The sequence below is a fragment of the Stegostoma tigrinum genome, chromosome 2 (assembly GCF_030684315.1).
Source record: "Stegostoma tigrinum isolate sSteTig4 chromosome 2, sSteTig4.hap1, whole genome shotgun sequence".
In the NCBI taxonomy this organism is placed as follows: Eukaryota; Metazoa; Chordata; class Chondrichthyes; order Orectolobiformes; family Stegostomatidae; genus Stegostoma; species Stegostoma tigrinum.
In genome coordinates this window covers 150,292,230-150,310,792 of record NC_081355.1, presented here as the reverse complement: position 1 = coordinate 150,310,792, position 18,563 = coordinate 150,292,230, and the positions used below count along the sequence as shown (strand labels likewise).

The window sequence follows — 18,563 nt, the reverse complement described above, 5'->3', positions numbered from 1 at the left end:
AGTCCAAAGATGTGCAGGTCAAGTAGATTGCCATACTAAATTGAAGATAGTGTTCAGGGCTGTGTAGGTGCGTTAGCAATGAGAAATGCAGGTTTACAGGAATAGGGTAGGGAGATGTGTCTGGGTGGAATACTCTTCAAAGGGTCGGTGTGGACCCATTGGGCTGAATGACCTGTTTCCACACTTGGGGATTCTATGATTCTAAGTGAGTGTGCAAGGTTCTGACAAATGGATTATAACATGGGAAAATATGAAATTGTCCATTTTGACAGAATTAAAAGCATATCTGCAACCACTCACCATTCTAACTCTGAGATAGAGTTAGAGTTATGGTCATAGAGTCATACAGCAGGGAAACAGACTTTTAGTCTAACTTGTCCATGCCAACCAAGTTTCCCAAAGTAAACTAGTCCAGTCTGGCCCATATCCCTCTCAGCCTTTCCTATTCATGTACCTATCCACATGTTGTAACTGTACCTGCATTTACCATTTCCTCTGGCAGTACATTCCGCATACGAACCACCCGTGTGCAAAAAGTTGACCCTCAGGCCCCCGTCACTTTAAAAAATATGTCCCCTAGTTTTGAACTCCCCTACCCTAAGGAAAAGACCTTTTGCTATTCACCTTATCTGTGCTCCTCGTGATTTGCTAAACCTCTATAATGTCACCCCTCAACCTCCTCCGCTCCAGTAGAAAAAAGTCCCAGCCTAAGCAGTCTCTCACTTTAACTCCACCCCTCCAGTCCCTGCAACATCCTGGTAAATCTTTTCAGCACCCTCTCCAATTTAATAATATCCTTCCTGTGGCAGGGCGACCAAAACTGCACACTGCACTCCAGAAGTGGCCTCACCGACATCCTGTGCAATTTCAATGTAACATGCCAAATCCTATACTGGATGGTCTGAGCAATGAAGGCAAGTGCACTAAATGCCTTTTTAACCACTGTCTACCTGTGACACCACTTTGAAGGAACTATGTACCTGAACCCCTGGGTGTCTCTATTCGAGAACGCTATCCAATGTCCTACCATTAACTTATAAGTCTTGCCCATATTCATTTTTGCTAAAATGTAATACCTTGCATTTATCCCAATTAAACTCCATCTATCACTCTTCAGCCCATTGGCCTGATTGATCAAAGTACTTTTTGTAATCTTATGTAACCTTCTTCGCTCTCAACTATACCACCAACTTTGGTGTCATCCACAAACGTACTAACCATGGCTCTTAACCTCTCACCCAAATTGTATACATAAATGACAAACAACAATGGATCCAGCACTGATCCCTACACAACACTGCCGGTCACAGGCACCCAGTCAGGAAAGATGACCCTCCATCACCACCCTTTGTCTCCTACTGTCAAGCCATTTTGTAGCCAATTGGCAAGCTGTCCCTGAATTTCATGTGATCTAACTTTACTAATCAGCCTACCATGTGGAACCATTTTTGAAGGCTTAACTGAAGTTCACATAGACATCATATACCGCTCTGCCCTCATCAATCATTTTGGTTCTTAAAAATGTCCTCAAAAAATATGTTTGAGCGACATGATTTCCCATGCACAAAACCATGCTGATTATCCCTAAAATAAGTCCTTGCTTCATCAAATGCATGTAAATCCTATCTCTCAGAATCCCCCCCAACACCACTGTCAGGTTTACTGGTCTATGGCTCCAAGGCTTCTCCATTACAGCCTTTCTTAAATAAAAGCAAACATTAGTCACCCTTCAGAGACAACACAGTGTGGAACTGGAGGAACTCAGCAGGCCAGGAAGCGTCAGAGGAGGAGGAAAGTTGAAGTTTTGGGTCGGGACTCATTAGTTAACCTCCAGCCTTCTGCACCTCGCCCATGGCAGTACAAATTGCTTTTTTTCCCTTATTGTACTTGTAGAACCTCTTTGGATTATCATTAACCTTTTCTGCCAAGGCTATTGCATCCCCTTTTTGCATTTCTGAATTCTCTCTTAAGAATGACCCTCTTCCTTTTATTCTGTTTAAGAGATACACTTGATCAAAGTTGTCTGTACTTGCCACATACCTCCTTATTTTTGACCAGTATTTCAATATCTCTATTCATCATTGTTCCCCACTCCTTGTCAGCTTTACCCTTCACTCTTAACAGGAACATACTGCCTGTGAACTCTTATTTTTTCATTTTTGAAAACTTGCCACTTGCCAGTTGTCCCTTTACCTGTGAACAGTCTACACCAATCAACTTCTGAAAGTCTTGTTTCATACTGTCAAAAATTGGCCTTACTCCAATTTAGAACTTTATCTTTTATGTAAGGCCTATCCCTTACCATAACTGTTTTAAAGTTGATAGAATTATGATCACTGGTACAAAGATGCAGAGAGACGTGGGTGTCCTGAAGCATGAACGATCATAGAATGCTATGTTTTATTGAGAGGGGAATCAAATACAAGAGAAATTAGCTTAGGCCGTTAGTAAGAATCCATCTCAAGTACTGTGTACAATACTAGTCACTGTATGTAGGGAAAGGTGTTTAATGTGTTGCAAGAAGTTCAGAAGTTTACTAGCATCTGTCTACCAGCCAGTTCAGAGGTTTACTAGCCTAATACCTGGAATGAATGAATTACATCATCAGGAAAGGCTAGATAAGCTTGGTCTATATCTTCTGGACTTGAGAAGAGACAAATGAATTCATTTGAAATGTGTTCGATTCTGAAGGGACTTTACCAGATGGGTAAGGATGTGGAAAGGAAGTTTCCTCTTGGGGGAGAATCTAGAACAAGAGGACATAGTTTAAAGATGAGGAGCCACACATTTAAGGCAGACAATGAAAATAATTATCTCTCAGGGTTGAGTCTTTTCAACTCTTCACTGAAAAGGCAGAGGTTGCAGAATTTTAAAATATTTTTAAGGCAAAGGTAGATACTTTGATTACCATTGGGATGAAAGGCTGCTGGGAGAGGGCGGGGTGATGCAGAAATTTAAAAAAAGAGGTTAAAATCAGATCAGTTATGATCTTAGTGAAAGGTGGAGTAAACTCAAAGGACCAAGTTCTCTATTCTTGCTCTTTGTTTTATGTTCATACTTTTGCAGTTCTGTAGTTTGACCTGAAATTACATTAGCCTGTGGAAATCTTACACAAACAAATGATTGAGAGGCACTATTACATCTTTCTCCTGCCTATCAAAAGAAGTAAAATTCTAATGTTTATCATAATCATAGACAATAGATAATAGACAGTAGGTGCAGGAGTAGGCCGTTCGGCCCTTCGAGCCAGCACCCCCACCATTCATTATGATCGTGGCTGATCATCCACTGTCAGTATCCTGTTCCTGCCTTATCCCCATAACCCTTGATTCCACTATCTTTAAGAGCTCTATCCATCTCTTTCTTGGAAGTATCCAGCGACTTGGCCTCCATTGCCTTCTGGGGCAGAGCATTCCATATTTCCACCACGCTCTGGGTGAAGAAGTTTTTCCTCAACTCTGTTCTAAATGGCCTACCCTTTTTAAACTGTGTCCTCTGGTTCTGGATTCATCTAGCAGTGGAGACATGCTTCCTGCCTCCAGAGTGTCCAATCCCTTAATAATCTTATACGTCTCAATCAGATCCCCTCTCATCCTTCTAAACTCAAGTGCATACAAGCCCAGTCGCTCCAATCTTTCAACATATGATGGTCTTGCCATTCCAGGAATTGACCTCGTGAACCTACGCTGCACTCCCTCAATAGCAAGAATGTCCTTGCTCAAATTTGGAGACCAAAACTGCACTCAGTACTCCAGGTGTGGTCTCACCAGGGCCCTGTACAGCTGCAGAAGGACCTCTTTCCTCCTATACTCAATTCTTCTTGTTATGGAGGCCAGCATGCCATTAGCTTTCTTCACTGCCTGCTGTACCTGCATGCTTGCTTTCATTGACTGGTGGACAAGAACACCTAGATCTCGTTGTGCTTCCCCTTTACCGAACTTGACTCCATTGAGATAGTAATCTGTCTTCCCGTTCTTGCCACCAAAGTGGATAACCTCACATTTGTCCACATTTAACTGCATCTGCCATGCATCCGTCCACTCACCTAGCCTGTCCAAGTCACCCTGTATTCCCATAACATCCTCCTCGCATTTCACACTGCCACCCAGCTTTGTGTCATCAGCAAATTTGCTAATATTACTTTTAATGCCTTCATCTATATCATTAATGTATATTGTAAACAGCTGTGGTCCCAGCACCGAACCTTGCGGTACCCCACTGGTCACCGCCTGCCATTCTGAAAGGGACCCATTTATCACTGCTCTTTGCTTTCCTTCCTGTCAGCCAGCCAATTTTCAATCCAAGTCGGTATTTTGACCCCAGTACCATGTGCCCTAATTTTGCTCAACAATCTCCTATGTGGGACTTATCAAAGTCTTTCTGAAAGTCCAGGTACACTACATCCACTGGTTCTCCCTTGTCAACCTTCATAGTTACATCCTCAAAAAATTCCAGAAGATTAGCCAAGCACAATTTCCCCTTCGTGAATCCATGCTGACTCTGTGATTGATGCCCTTGGAAATCAGAGCAAACGGTTTTATAATGGGCAGTGGTGATTATTTGGCTCATATGTGACGTGAATGTTACTAGCCACGCGTCAGCACAAACCTGGATTTTGCTCAGGTGATGTAGTAGACAGGCATGGGATAATTTTAACATCTGGGAACATTTTATGTTAAATTAGCTAAATAAATACTTGGCATTATTGGAATAATTGTGAATGAAGTTGAATCCTATGAAAGTGTAAATCCCAGTTAGGGCATGTCATTGCTTGACTTAATTCAATGAATTCAGTTCTTATCAAGGAGAGTTACTTGCACTGGTGTTCTGGCATTCGAGTCTTATCTGCAAATTTCATTCAGGCATAAATGTGAGTAATTCTGACAGAATGTGAACTGAATTTTGGTAATTAAAATTGTTTGGATATATGCCCTACATCCTGGTACTATTATTGATGAACACTGCAGGCCAGGCAGTATCAGAGGAGCAGGAAAGTTGACGTTTTGGGTCAAGACCCTTCTTCAGAAATGGGTTTTCCCATGGCTCCACACTGTTATCTTTGACTCCAGCATCGTTAGTTCTTACTATCTCTAACTATTATTGATTTTATTTTTTGTGAATAGATGTTATGATCTTTGATAATGCTAGGCATATAAGATTATAGAGAGAAATCTGGCTTGTTAGGCTGAGTTTTATTTTTCTTTTTGGGTATCATGGAGATAAGTCACTGGACTTATTGACAAGAACCTATAAATGTATTTCTAACAAAACAACATAAAAAATTATTACACAAAAGGAGAGAAAAACAAAACAAAATTTTGTACCGTTCAAGAACAATTGGAGCAATCTCAATGCAAACATAAGAAAAGAGAGATTCATTCTGTTTTATCCCAGATAAACCCTTATGGCACACACCATCTCTGTGTCACCCCAAGCTCCAGATTGAAGCTTCTTGCTCATGGAATGGTTGTAATTGTTGACTTTTTGACAAATTTGCTGCATAATTTGCTGGATGCTATTTCCTTCAATTAATGTCTAACCCCAAGACCTTTAAACTAAGTGCTAACTGAATTCACTGTTACTTAATGAGTTTCCTAAACTCTTGCATTCCCCTCTGACACACCCATAGATATTCTGCCTTTTTAGCTTTGTTTTCACTGAGTTCTAAGCATCCCAGGATGTCTTCCCCACCCTGACCGCGACATCTTCTATTATACAGGTCTTTTTCCCGTGCCCGAATCTGTCTTTGACCCTCCCTGTCTGAAAATTTTAAAACATCATGTCAGCAAATACCTTGGCACTTGTATTTCCAGGAGGTTTGCTTCTGATTTAGCTAAAAGTATATGACTTCTAACAAATGAGATTTTGAACTTGATGCTCAAAGTATCTTTCTGACCTGTTTCAAAAAAAGGCCAAATCTTCACAGAACTGAAAATATTCATATCCATTTTCCTCCTCTTTAGATTACAGATTATTATTATATGAGAACTTATCATGAGCCTCATAAACGAATATTTGTTTATCTTCCAATGTTTTATCTGCAGAAGTTTTTTTTCCCCAAATTTTCTCTTTGAAAATTGAAAGGGCCAATTGTAAAAGTTGTATTGATCTCTATGAATAAACAGAACAAGATCAAGTCTTATGCCTTTATTGAATTATGAGGGATCTTGGCAGTGAGCCAATATAGGCTCATTGCTTTTTTCCATGTCAACACCTTAGATAATCAGAGTTGACTTGCAAACCAAACAGCACCCCTTTCTCCTACAAGTATAACTTACTGTGATTGTTTGAAAATTGGCATTCTTCTTGCATTTGTCCTGATCAATGCAAGACCCTTGTTTTGAACAAAGATGTAACATTTTCAATTCTCTTGTCCTCTGGCACCACATCCTGAGTTAATGGAAATTTGGAACATTATGGCCACAAATTCCTCTCTGTCTTCCATTTGTAACTCCTCTAGTCCTAATGTCTTATGAACTTAAGCATATGCACAGCTCAGCCAATATCTCCTTTTTAAGTTTTAAACTTGATAGAGATGCCAGTTATTGACTTAATATATCAACCATGCTCTCTGCCTCCATGCGTAACTCTTTTATTAATATTTACTATTTTCGCAATTCATACGTTGATAACTTTTGGGCTTCCTTTTTATGTTAGCTGGTGGCTGTTTCTCATACTGTCTTGTTACTTCTCTTTGCATTTTTCAATTCCTTTCAGGCTGTAATATTCAGCTTGGTTTTTGGTTGTATTATCCACTGTATGTTTATCATGAACGCACTTTATTTCTTTACCACCTTTTTCTTACCATCGTGGCAGCTCTAGACTTGTTTTCAAAGTGTGTGAACATGAGTTCAAAGTGAGAGGAGGAAAGTTAAAGGGAGATATGTGTGGAAAGTTCTTTACACAGAGGGTGGTGGGCACCTGGAACGTGTTGCCAGCGGAGGTGGTAGACGCAGACACGTTAGCGTCTTTTAAGATATATTTGGACAGGTACATGGATGAGCAGGGAGCAAATGGACACAGACCGTTAGAAAATAGATGACAGGTTAGACAGAGGATCTTGATCGGCGCAGGCTTGGAGGGCCGAAGGGCCTGTTCCTGTGCTGTAGGTTTCTTTGTTTCTTACCTTTTTCTTTTTGAGGGAATACATCTTTACTACGTTTGAGCTATCCCTTCTTTTAGAGATGGACCACTGATCAGTTTCAGTCTTGGCTAACAATCTTTAGTTGTAATTTAATTGGGTGAAATCCATTCTTAGCCAATTTCACCAGGATTTCTCCAAGTTAAGTATTATTCTTCTAGAATGTTCTTCCTCCTTTTCCAAGTACAATCTACATCCTAACATTGCCTCCTAAATGTTCCATTCTTTTAAAAAAAAACAGGTCTAATAATACACCCTTTCTCATGGTACAAGAAATGTACTGCAGTAACTGAAAATGCAGTACCAGCCCTTGTTCCTTTTGATTGTGACTTGAGCAGTATACAATGTTCAGATAATTTAAGTCCCACTTTATTACAGTACTACAGGTTTTGCGCATCCCTTTAATTCATTAAATTCTTCCCTCTATTTGGTGACCTGTAGACTACACTGAGTGAAGTAATTCTTGTTCTTGTTCCTTTGCTTCAGCCAAATAGATTCCGTCCTTAATACCACTGGGACATACTTTCCTTTCAGCTGCTGTGCCTTCTTTAACCAGTGCTTCTGTTTTTTTTCCTAAATGTCTTCTGTACGTGAATGATTAATACCTAGTTCTGCAATTTTTTTGAGCCAGATCTTCTTCCTCTTCATGGCACCCTCATGCTCTCTTTCACGGTCTCTCTCTCTCTGTCTCTCACGCGCGCACTAGCTAGCTATCTCTGATCGGATCCACACTCCTCATTCTCTCTCGCTCTCGCTCGCGCTCTCATACCATGTGATCGGTTTATTTGTTGTAAGAATGTTTATTTAAATTTGTTCCCAGGAGAGGTATGACTGTGAGAATTTTATCCACATATAAATACACGTGTTATTTTAATGAAACAAGAATTTTCAAGTGTGGAAAATGTAGGTTCTCTGATAACAGCCATTTTTGGAAAAGGAACATTCATTTGAAAGTTTCTTCTTTCCTCCGACAAATCTTGACAAACTAAATAATCGGTGTATTCCATGTTTAACCTTCTCATGAGTGTGTGGAGATATCATGTTTATCCTTTTTATCATGATTTGAGCTCTTCTAATTTAACAATAGAACCATATCCAATAAAAAATTTATAGTAAGATTACATAACCAGAGAACATATCTTCCTTCCTGAGCGCACACATTAGAATTAAAATCTGTTTTGAGATGGAATCAATAGTACCTGTCATGGTGAGCTAGACACATCTCGGGAGCAGAAATCTATTTTATTTTTGATTGACCAAATGAGAGATTTGTGTCAGGAAGTAGAAAAATAGCTTGCATTCTAGTGCTTGCTGTTGAATAGGGCTAGGCCTTCAACCAAAATGTTTTTCTTTAAATTTTTTTGTGACTTGGGAATTGCTGGGACAACTAGCATTTGTTGCCCATCCTTAATTACATTGTGATGGAGCAACAGGACAATATCAATAAATCTATGATTCAAGAAGAACCAAGAGTGAAATCCACATCTCCAGAAGATTACACTATAACAAGGTCTGGAAGAGTTGTCAAATCACCAAAATGATAACATGGATTCTTAGACTGCTGTGCTTGTAAATGTTACAATAATTATTTCTGAATTCATTATATTCTACAATCCCTGTCTTTTTATAACTAATTTTACTATGACCCAGTGTTTTTTTAAAGTTGTAGATTCTGAGCAGTACTTTTAAGGAATAAAAGGATGTTGTAATGTTGCTTGAAGAGTGATCGCCTTTTTAAGAAACTCAGCATGCAGATGAGCCAAATACCTGGATGTCATCACTTTGCATTGTAGCAATGTAGGCAAACAATGTTTATACATTTATTCTATACTGTCTAGTTTCTTACGTAAACCCACCAGATATCTTCAAGTAAACCAAAACCATATACCTCATTTGTTTTACATATAGTGCAAGTAATCTTTACAGTATGTCGCCAGTGTAGTCCATGAACTAAGAATTCCCATTATTTTGTATGTTGCTCCCATTTAGTTTTGGAGGTTTCTAGTCTAAAAATAACCGGCAGCACAAATTTAAGTTTTCAACTTGTTAAAAGGCTAGTTTTTCTCTTATTTAAGTAAAAATTAATAGTTGTTAACTGAAGTTTGAACACAACAATTTAAACTAAAGAAGGATAAAAGTTAGAAATGAGAGCTAAAATGATGTTACTCTCTACTATGGCTGCAGACCAGGCTTGCTGGTATTGAAGGCTTATGTAGTGGAATAGCACTTCCAAAGGTGCATTCAGAACAGTTCTTGGAGTGAGTGAAGCCTTTTTTTGTTTCATTTGTGTGGCATTGCAGATTGAGTCACTTGCTAGCGTGCATCAGTACAGTTAGCTAAGCTGGCTGGACGGCTGGTTGTGCAAGTGTTAGTGATACGAACAGTGTGGGTTCAATTTCCATGCCAGCTGATGTTGTTATGAATGTCCTTCCTTCTGAGCCTCTCCCCTCACCTGTTTTTGTGTGACGTCAGGTTTAGCCATCACCAGCTGTCTCTATCTCTGTAAAGAGAAAGTAGCGGTATGATCCTTTACGGGGCTATTGTGACTTTACTTAAGAAATTTTCCTATAAATTACTTTGAGTAACTGGCATATAGCCTACTCTTCGTATTTCTTGGGTTATGTTCTTCTGAAAATTTGTTGCCAATCTAAATAACTAAAATCATTGTATCATAAGATTCAGAAGTAGGTGAAAACAATGACACTTGTGTTTTATAACAAAATTTTGAGCATGCTGTTTTGATTTGCAAAATATCTCAGGCCCTTCTTTTTTTGAAAAAGCCATTTGGTCCGGGACTCACAGGGATTAACTCAAAACTCTCCGTCTGTAAATATGCAAGTCGGCCACTGCGTTCCCACAATGAAATGAGAGCCCCTATTATTTGTAGATTCTTTTTTCTTCTGTTTTGATAAAAACTGAGGTTGCATATTCAGGATTCTTCTTGTGATCTCCGTGGGTGAGATGGGTGACCTGTGGGGCAATGTTCACTTTGAAGGAAAATCTGCTGCTGAAACTGACCTTTATAAAGGTCATTGTTCAGCTTTTTGTGAGGATATGGAAGAATTATGAATGCATTAAGAATTAGAGTTTACATTGCCTCTTTTCATATCTGCAGCCAATGAATCTATTGTCAATTATAGACACTGCTTTTGTTTTTGTCACAGCAATTTGTTTGTCTAGTGACTTATTATATATTGTCCCAAGCCACTTCACGTGAAAATTATAAAACATATGTGTGTTGCAGTTGTACAGGGCCTTGGTGAGACCACACCTGGAATACTGGTATTTTATAAGGAAATATTAGGTCAAATCACCAAAATCTAGGGTGGAGATAGGTTTGAAGGGTCTTAAAGAAAAATAGTGAGGAACAGGGTCTGGAAATAATATTTCATACCTTGGGACGTAGGCAACCAATGGCGGAGCATTTAAAATGGGATGTCTCAGAATTAGAAGAAAGATGGTTTATTTGTCTGTAGAATAATACAAAGATAGGCAGAGCAGAAGAGATACCATGGAGAGGTTTGAAAATCATGTGTTGCTTGATTGCAAATCAGTTCTAGATTATTTCGCAGAGGGTGATAGATGAATAGGGCTTAGTGTGATTTAAGATACTTGCAGTAGAGTTTCAGGTGATGTCTAATTTATGAATTGTAGAATGAGAAATTGGCCAGGATTACATTAGAATAGACCAGTCCAGAGTTAATAAAGATATGGAGGTGCCGTTGTTGGACTGGGATGGTCAAGGTCAGAAATCATATGCCACCAGGTTATAGTCCAAGAAGTTTATTTGAAAACACAAGCTTATAAAACTTTGCTCCTTCTTCAGGTATTAGTGCCTGTTGCTGAACTTTTGTCTGTTGCAAAAGTAAACTGGGTAAAGAGGACCAATCCACGGCTTACAAAGGAAATAAGTGAGAGTATTTGATTCAGGGAATATGCATACAGATCGGCCAAGAAAAATAATAAATCTGAGGATAGGGAGCAGTTTAGAATTCAGCAAAGAAGGACCAAGGAATCGATTTAAGAAGGAGGAAAATAGAGTACGAAAGTAAGTTTGCAGGGAACATAAAGACTGATGCTAAGAGTTTCTGTAGGTACCTGAAGAGAAGGAGATTGGTCAAGACAAATGTAAGTGTCCTACAGAGAGAAACAGGTTAATGTATAGGGGACAAATTTGGCTGAGGTACTGAACACGTACTTTGGTTCTGTCCTCACAAAAGACGACACAAATCAAATACTAGAATTGTTAGAGGAGGCAAGATTTAGTGAGAGGGAAGAGCAGAGGGAAATCAATATTATTATAGAAATGCCGCTGGGAAAATTGTTGGGATTGAAGGCTGATTAAATCCCTGGGGCTTGATAACCTACATCCCAGAGTACTTAAGGAAGTAGCTGTAGAAATAGTGGATGCATGGGTGATCATCTTCCAGGACATATACACACTGAAATGGTGCCAACAGATTGGAGGGTGGCTAATGACTCTCCAGTATTCAAAAAGGGAGGTAGAGGAATCCGAGAATTATAGACCAGTGAGCCTAACGTCAGTAGTGGGGAAAATTCTAGAACCCATTGTCAAGGATTTTATAGCAGAGCATTTAAAAAGCAGTGGCAGGATCAGACAGAGTCAGCATGGATTTATGAAGGGGAATTCATGCTTGACAAATCTGTTGGAATTCTATGAAGATGTAACCAGTAGAGTTGACAAAGGGGAGCCAGTTGATGAGGTATATTTGGACTTGAAAGTGTTTGACACAGCCCAACATAAGGGTTTAATATGCAAGATTAAAGCACATGGGATTAGGGGAAGTGTATTGAGATGGATAGAAGACTAATTGGCAGAGAAGAAACAAAGATTAGGAATTAATGGGTCCTTTTCAAATTGGCAGACAATAAATAGTGAGCTGCCACAGGGATGGTGCTGGGGCCCAGCTATTCGTTATATATATTAATGATTTGGATGACAGAAGAAAATGTAACATCTCCAAGTTTGCAGATGATACAAAGTTGGCTGGAGGTTAACTGTGTTGAGGATGCAGAGATCTTCAGTATGATCTGGGCAGGTTGGATGAGTAGGAAAATCAATGGCAGATGATATAATTTGGATAAATGTAGGTTTATTTACTTTGCAGGCGAAAACAAGAAGGAAGATTACTGCCTGAATGGCTCTTGATTGGGAGAGGGGCGCATGCAGTGGGACCTGGCCATCCTTGTGCACCAGATGCTGAAGGTAAGCAAGCAGATGCAGCAGGTGGTAAAGAAGGCAAATGGTTTGGCCTTCATTGTGAGAGGTTTCAAATGCAGGAGCAGGAATGCGTTGCTGCAGTTGTACAGGGCCTTGGTGAGACCACACCTGGAATATTTTATGCAGTTTTCGTCTCCTTTTCTGAGGAAGGGTGCTCTTGCCCTCAGGAGTGCAGTGAAGGCTTCCCAGTCTGATTCTGGAGATGGCGGGTCTGATCTATGAGGGGAGATTGATTGATTAGGTTGGAATTGTTTTTGCTGGAGTTCAGATGAATGAGGGGCGATCTCATAGAGACTTACAAAATTCTGATAGGACTGGACAGGGTAGATGCAGGTATGATGATCCCACTGGTGGGTGTGTCCAGAACCAGGGGCCACAGTCTGAGGATTCGGGGTAAATCCTTTAGGATGGAGATGAGAAATCATTTCTTAACCCAAAGAGTGGTAAACATGTGGAATTCATTTCCATAGGAAACCGTTGAAGCTAAAACATTGGATGTACTGAAGAAGCAACTAAGTATAGCACTTGGGGCGAATGGGATCAAAGATTTTAGGGAGAAAGCAGGATTAGACTATTAGGTTGGATGATCAGCCATGATCGTGATGAATGCTGGAGCAGGTTCGAGGTTGATTCAGTTGCCTGTGAAACCTTGTGGCACGAAATGCAAAGTTACAGCTCATTGAGAGAAATGTGTTCAAAAAGTATGAGACAAGAGATTTAACAAAAAAATTGCATGAGGTCATCAGCAATGGTGGTGATGCTGACATTCAGATAGAGAAAAGAGTTGAGGAAAATTTATGGTACTTTCTAACGATTTTGATGATCTTAAATTCTAACAGCACATTGTTCAGCTGGCGAAACAATTAAATCGTTCCCGTTGTGACAATACGATGGCTTTAACAGGTATATCTTGTCCTGGTTTGGTTTTTTTTGGGGAGGTTTTAAAGCAAAGGTCTGTCATAAGAGGCACTGGGTTTCTCCTTCATCACTGGATTCCCAGGTGCCAAACTTTGTTGATTATACCCACATCGCCATCGTGGTATCCTGTGATTAGCCAGTGAGATTCTTCAAGAGGAAGAACTTCAACACATCCAATCTTCAGCTGAGATAACAAAGTGTGGAGCTGGATGAACACAGCAGGCCAAGCAGCATCTCAGGAGCACAAAAGCTGACGTTTCGGGCCTAGATCCTTCATCAGAGAGGGGGATGGGGAGAGGGAACTGGAATAAATAGGCAGAGGGAGAGGCAGACCGAAGATAGAGAGAAAACAAGATAGGTAGAGAGGAGAGTATAGGTGGGGAGGTAGGGAGGGGATAGGTCAGTCCAGGGAAGACGGACAGGTCAAGGAGGTGGGATGAGGTTAGCAGGTAGGAAATGGAGGTGTGGCTTGAGATGGGAGGAAGGGATGGGTGAGAGGAAGAACAGGTTAGGGAGGCAGAGACAGGCTGGACTGGTTTTGGGATGCAGTGGGGGGAGGGGAAGAGCTGGGCTGGTTGTGTGATGCAGTGCGGGGAGGGGAAGAACTGGGCTGGTTTTGGGCTGCGGTGGGGGAAGGGGAGATTTTGAAGCTTGTGAAGTCCAGATTGATACAGTTGGGCTGCAGGGTTCCCAAGCGGAATATGAGTTGCTGTTCCTGCAACCTTCAGGTGGCATCATTGTGGCACTGGAGGAGGCCCATGATAGACATGTCATCTGAAGAATGGGAGGGGGAGTTGAAATGGCTCGCGGCTGGGAGGTGCAACAACTGCACCTCCCAGTCGTGAACAATTTCAACTCCCCCTCCCATTCCTCAGATGACATGTCCATCATGGGCCTCCTGCAGTGCCACAATGATGCCACCCGAAGGTTGCAGGAACAGCAACTCATTTTCCGCTTGGGAACCCTGCAGTCCAACGGTATCAATCTGGACTTCACAAGCTTCAAAATCTCCCCTTCCCCTACTGCATCCCAAAACCAGCCCAGTTCTTTCCCTCCCCTCCACTGCATCCCAAAACCTGCGCCGCCTGCCTCTGCTTCCCTAACCTGTTCTTCCTCTCACCCATCCCTTCCTCCCACCTCAAGCCGCACCTCCATTTACTACCTACCACCTCATCCCGCCTCCTTGACCTGTCCATCTTCCCTGGACTGACCTATCCCCTCCCTACCTCCCCACCTATACTCTCCTCTCTACCTATCTTGTTTTCTCTCCATCTCCAGTCCGCCTCCCTCTCTCCCTATTTATTCCAGTTCCCTCCCCCCATCCCCCTCTCTGATGAAGGGTCTAGGCCCGAAACGTCAGCTTTTGTGCTCCTGAGATGCTGCTTGGCCTGCTGTGTTCATCCAGCTCCACACTTTGTTATCTTGGATTCTCCAGCATCTGCAGTTCCCATTATCACTGATACAATCTTCAGCTGACCTGTGACAACAAAGAGGGCGTCTAGTAAGCACGTGTGCTTCCTAGCAGCTGCTGTGTCTCCTGCATCTTCCACTAGTCCAGATTGCCACAGCTCCTCGTTCCCCACACCCCACTTCTATAACCATCACCCCTCATGCACCTCACCATGGCTTAACCTAAATGGTAGGATTTTAGGGGACAAGATGGCCAAACTTATTCCTTTATATGGCCCTGAGACAGAACAGCAGAGGTGGTACAACCAAAGTAATCTGCTTAAATGGACCACTACTGAAGATGCAGTTTTGTTGCCTGTATCAATCAGGTGTTGCACTGCAGTTGACTCCCGCAAAGGCCTCATACATTGTGGAGGCCTCTCTGTACCATGGCGGTTGAAATTTCTAAACGAACACAGCTCATTTGGAGGAAGAGCAGGATATAGAAGCAGATGATGCAAATCAAAGAGGAGTCTAAATTGCACAGTAAGGTGGCTGGTCCTGGTACAATACTGCAAGATCTCCTTTCTAATGCTGTTAATGTCATAAATCATTGGATGCAGACGTGTTTCAGCTGAACCCTTCTAACAGCATGATTAGAAATTTTCATATTTTGAGCTATTTGTGGGAGCACTTTTGATCAAAACAAACTAATGATATTCGCTCTTACTGCCAGTGAAGGATGTACCTCTGTCCAGAGATTTCATGTTCACTATTCAATTATCCTTCCTTTCCTTCACTCAGTCTCTCTTTTCTTGACTTAATCATAGAATTTTACAATACTGAAGAGGCCGTTCAGTACATTGAATCTCTGCTGTCAAAAATACACTATATCTAGACTAGCCTCACTTTCCAGCACAAGGACCATAGCCTTGAAATGTTATGACATCTCAAGTGGTCATCCAAGTTCTTTTTAAAAAGGTTGAGGTTACCTGCCTCTACCAGTCAACAAATAATAGGAGTATGTGCAAAGAATAGAGAAATAATTATGGGTGACTTTAATTTTCATGTTGATTTGAATTATTCTGATAGGAAAGGGTAGCTATGAGTATGAATTCATAGAGTGCATTAGGAATAGTTTCCTGGCGTAATATATCATGCATTCACCTGCTCCCTGGTTATCTTGGATCTAGTAATGAATAAGACAGGTTTAATAAATGATCTCACAGTAAATTTTCTTCTACAAAGTACCATTCATAACGTGATATTTAATTCAATATTCAGTTTGTGAGTGAGAAACTTTGGGAGGTCGTGATACAGCTCCACAGGACATTGTTTAGGTCACTTTTGGAATTCTATGTGTAATTCTGGTCTCCCTGCTGTCGGAAAGATGTTGTGAAACTTGAAGGGGTTCAGAAAAGATTTACGAGGCAGTGGCCAAGTTTGGAGGGTTTGAGCTATAGAGAGAGACTGAATAGGCGTGACTATTTTCCCTGGAGCATTGGCTGCTGAGGGGTGACCTTACAGAGGTTTATAGAATCATGAGGGCCGTGGATAGGGTGAAGAGACAAGGTCTTTTCCCTGGGTTGGGGCAATTCCCAAACAAGAGGGCATAAGTTTAAGGTGAGAGGGGAAAGATTTTCCTTGCAGAAGGTGGCGTGAGTATGGAATGAGCTCTGAGGAGGCTGGTAAAATTACAACATTTAAAAGGCATCTGGATGGGTATATGAATAGGAAGCGTTCAAAAATATGTGGGCCAAATGAAGGCCAATGGGACTAGATTAATTTCAGATAACTGGTCGGTATGGACGAGTTGGACTGAAGGGCCTGTTTCTATGCTGTATGTCTCTGTGACTCTGTGAAACAACTGTGTTTAACTTAATTTTCATTTCATTGTAACTCCCTTTACATTAGCTAAAGTAAACTGACCAAATAGCTTGGCAGAGATGACAGTAAGTTGAAAGTAAAAGCATAACAGTAGAACAAAATCAGTGACAGCCCCGAAGACTGGAATAAATTCAGAATCTAGCTAAGAAAGACTACAGAGATAATAAAGGCCAGGAAAATAAACACTTTGAGGGCAAACTGGCAAGGAATATAAAATTGACAATGAATTTCTTTAAATATATGAAGAGGAGGAGAGAGGTCAAAGTGAACATCGTCACCTGAGATAAAGAATCAATGGAGAGCTTTAGGGAATGAGGAGGAGTTAAACAAATTTTGCATAAATCCTTACGGATACTTCAATACTTTGAACAAAGAAACAATGAAATCTACAGCACAGGAACAGGCCCTTCGGCCCTCCCAGCCTGCGCCGATCAAGATCCTCTGTCTAACCTGTCATCTATTTTCTAACGGTCTGTGTCCGTTTGCTCCCTGCCCATCCATGTACACTCCATTAAAACTAAAGAATATGAGGGAGGAATTGGGTATCATCACCATCACTAAAGAAGTAATATTAGATGTGCTAATGGAGCTAAAGATAGATTTGCTGGTTCATTTTACAGGGAAATGGATTGGTCAATCAGAGTCAACCTGACTGGTTTAAAATTTCAACAAAGACTGGCTATTAGCTGTTAATCATCATTAATTATTTTCTTCTCTTATTCAAGAGTCCATTTGCCAACTTACTAGCACCTTTTACTCCAGCAGTATAAATGTCCCCTTTGAAATGGTGTTTTTGGGAAATGTCCTGATGAGCACAAAGAGAGAGCTTTCTCAATGTGGCTTTGTTTTTTAGCAGTACTCAAGTTTTTTACATGGTGTTGACAAATAGAAAATCTGCACATTTACAAGCAAAACAAATTCTAATGATCCACTTAGGACTCAGGCTGTTGTAATTTCTTCTACTCTTGGCCATTTCAATGTGATACATTCTTTGTGACCTTAGCTAAAATGACTGCTTGTTACTAAGATACACTGGTGTCAATCTCATCTTGGATGCAGAGATAACCAGGTGTAGAAGAAGGGCCTAGGCCTGGAGCATCGGCCTTCCTGCTCCTCTGATGCTGCTCGGCCTGCTGTTTTCATCCAGCTCTCTACACCTTGTTATCTCAGATTCTCCTGCATTTGCAGTTCCTGCTATCTCATCTTGGATGTCCCAGTTTTGGTGGGGTGAGTGGGGGGACTAGACTGAAGTGAGTCATGCACTGGTGTCATTGCAGGGAATCGGCTCGCTGTACAGGTGGTCACTCACTCAGTTGCATCCTGTGCAACGGTAACCTCATAAGTACTGTGGGATAGTCCAGAAGGCTGACCTCCAGCTACAATGCAATTGGCACTCATTCCAAACATATCTTGGTCACAATGCCACTGACTAGGCCCATGCTTAAAACTAACATGTATTTGATAAAGATAATAAAGTGTGAAGTTGGATGAACACAGCAGGCCAAGCAGCATCTCAGGAGCACCAAAGCTGACGTTTTGGATGAAGGGTCTAGGCCCGAAACGTCAGCTTTTGTGCTCCTGAGATGTTGCTTGGCCTGCTGTGTTCATCCAGCTTCACACTTTGTTATCTTGGATTTTCCAGCATCTGCAGTTCCCATTATCTCTGATGTATTTGATAAATGTCAGCGTGTACTCAACATGCTATGTGCATATGGCTTTCAAAAGATTGATTACTCTCTCAATGGAGGAGCTTACAAGTTAAAACCCTGAGTCATGATGGTGCATATGGATGGGATCCCATGTTTTTCGCCTTTCAGTCCCAAACTGCCTTAGAATTGAGATTTGGAAGCAGATCTGATGCTGATCGAAAAATAGCCTTTTTTTTATGACATGCATCCTTGCCCCAAGATTGATGGCCTGTCCTCCCTCTTCCATGGGGAACTGCCCACCGTTGTCTCCTGTTCACCTATGACATGCTCATCACCC

At 41.2% G+C, this 18,563-nt stretch overlaps 1 protein-coding gene across 1 annotated transcript in view; it reads left to right on the top strand.

Annotated features, from left to right (window-relative positions):
• gjc2 (gap junction protein gamma 2) overlaps nt 1-18,563 on the top strand; it is a 191,929-nt gene that overhangs the window by 10,975 nt on the left and 162,391 nt on the right. The window contains exon 2 of the mRNA XM_048563395.2: nt 12,271-12,368. The gene's annotated coding sequence lies outside the window, so the exon portion shown is untranslated. The remainder of the gene's footprint in view (nt 1-12,270; nt 12,369-18,563) is intronic.